Source organism: Drosophila kikkawai, unplaced genomic scaffold (assembly GCF_030179895.1).
Source record: "Drosophila kikkawai strain 14028-0561.14 unplaced genomic scaffold, DkikHiC1v2 scaffold_262, whole genome shotgun sequence".
NCBI classification, from domain to species: domain Eukaryota; kingdom Metazoa; phylum Arthropoda; class Insecta; order Diptera; family Drosophilidae; genus Drosophila; species Drosophila kikkawai.
Window position 1 is genome coordinate 102452 of NW_027222605.1, and position 2751 is coordinate 105202.

Below are 2751 nucleotides of genomic sequence, written 5' to 3' on the forward strand. Positions count from 1 at the left end.
CGTTTCTTGACTTCTTCCTGCCGCCCAGGTATTTTCAGAGACTCGACGATGAGATCCGCAACAGATACCAACGACGAGGAGAGCCATTTAAGCAGTACCTGGTAAACATTCGACTCATGATGCACAGAGCAGGATACAACGCGGAACAGGAGTTGGAACGAATCTACGAAAATCTTCAACCGGAATACCAGCTGTTTACAAGGAGACACGAGTTCACGACTTTGGAGCAACTTACCGCCTTAGTGGTAAACTATGAAGACACCCGCGATCGAGCCACAGGAAACCAAGCAAGGATGCGGGCCGAACTGCAGCCACCACCAGGAAGAGATGACTACGCGACCCCGGCGTATGCAGGAGCACCATCAACGAGCTACCAAAATGTCACGCGACCAGTCAGACGACCACCTACGCTCGCCGCAGTTCCACAACTAGGTCCTCGAGTGGGAAACATATCGATGGTGCCGCATTGTAGATTAGCTTGCAGGAATTGTGCCCAGGAAGGACACCGTTCATACACATGTCGCAATCCCAGAGTTCTCTTCTGCTGGGATTGTGGTCGCAGAGGAATACGCACTTACGAGTGCTGCCGTGTTTTACAGGTTCTCTCTTCTCTTTCAGTACCCAGCCCCACCTGTAACTTAGCTACGCCGTCGGTTTTGACAAACGCGTTCACTCCGAAAACAGCAGACCCCATCGAAGCCGTAGAATCCACACCAGCCAGCAACGAGCCAGATCACGAGACGCCAGATACCCAGACCAGCAGTATGTTAGGGCCGCGAGACGACAATGCAGCGCGAAACAATCCGTTTCGACGAAATCAAGCTTCTGCTTCAACAGAACCAGTAGCGGAAGGGCGAGCGACTTCCCCAGCCAGAGCAGAGTGTACACCTGACGCTGGAGGAATCCTAGCCGCACTCAAGGAGACCACGGAACAGGAAGACCGCACCAAGGCGGCACCAGGAAGCACAGAGACCCGTAGCAGAGAAGCATCAGCAGCAGAGAGCCTGTACCGTGACAGGAGAAGAATCCAGGAAATGCCCGCACCCAGGCGGAAGCATCAGAGGAACGTCATCGAGGAGCCCGCACCCCGGCGGCATAGCAGCAGGAGCCCGCACACGGCGGCACCTCAGCGAGAACCCCGCGCAAGGCGGCATCAGCATCAGGAGTTCGCACACGGCGGACACATCATCGAGAAGACCGCACACGGCGGCCACATCAGCGAGAAGCCCCGCACACGGCGGACACAGCCGCACGAATACCGCACCAAGGCGGAAATAGCAGAGCAACCGCGGCAGCAGAGAAGCAGAGCATCATTACCCAGGGATACCCGCATCAAGACGGAAGCAACGGAGAAACATTCAAGGATACCCGCAGACGGCGGAAGCACACACGGAGAACAGCAGCGCAGCAGCAGCTTCAGAAGTCCGTACGAAGACTGCACGACAGCAACAAACTTGCTCAAAGATAAGCCGACGAGCGACGCTCGATCTGGCCAAGGCAAGAGCCAACCAGGAACACTGCGACAGGAGCCAATGCTTGAGTCAGTGGGGGCCACTTGCTGGAGGGTGCGCCTTCCCAACGTTCCCACTCCCCTAAGGGGGAAACTCAACGCTCCCAGTACCAGCATTAGCATTTCCCCCTCACTCATAACTAACCCCCAACTAAAACCACTAGTTAGTCATATTAGTAAACCTAAAAGGCTAATGAAACTTTGTTTTCCTACAGCGCGTCATACGCAAGCCGTCGATTTGACACGGACCAGCCAGCCCGCTCGACGCAAGAAAGCTCGTCTCAGGCCTGGGCCAAGAGGCCATACACGCCTGGACAGCAGCGGTGGTGCCAAGCCTGTTACCATCCGCTCCCCGTCGAGTGACCCTTGGAGACGTGACCGCGAGCCCCGAGAGAGAGGGTGCCAGCGTTGGCCACGGCCGCCACCCCAAGCAACGACGACGATGATCTGGCTACCGTCATCCCGGGAAATTCTTCCCCGGGCAAGGAGAAGGAGGCGCCAGCACTGGCCGCGGCACACATCCGTCGCGTCCACATCACCACGGAGAACGAGATCTCCCTTTTTCGCGCCCCCGAAGAAAGAGGGGGATGTGAGGAGTCGTTCGACTTCCCACAAATACTGGCGGCTAACTACAACGGCAACCGCGCCAGCCGCCGACAACAAAAACAGCTCCCGCAGCCAACAACAACAGCAGAGTCAGCAGCGAATATCAACAGCGCCAGCAGCGAATATCAACAGCGTCAGCAGCGAACAACAACAGCGTCAGCAGCGAACAACAACAGCGTCAGCAGCGCCCAAAAACAAAAAAACAACGGCGGTCAGGAGCCGGCAGCGACAACAACAGTAGCCGACGGCAATAACCACTGCCGCCAACGCTCATGGAGAGCCGCAGCAGCCAGCAGCGAAGTCAAAAACAAACCGGCAAACGCCCAAATTATTCTCGCTTTGTAAACTAAGTTTTTGGAAATAATTTCGTATAATACTTTAATCACTTCGCCCTTTGTAAACATAAGCTTTGTATATAATCCTTCTCTATTGTTTTTGTAAAATAAGCTCTGTATATTTAAGCAGCCAAGTTTCGCACTATAATCATCTTCTAGTTGTACAGAATTTAAGCGTAGTCAAGAATTAGTAGTTATCTTTGGTTCCCCGTTCTCACATCTCTAGATCCCGCACACACACACACACACACCTACACTCGGAGAGCAGAGAGAGTTATTCACCACGAACAAGTGGCCACG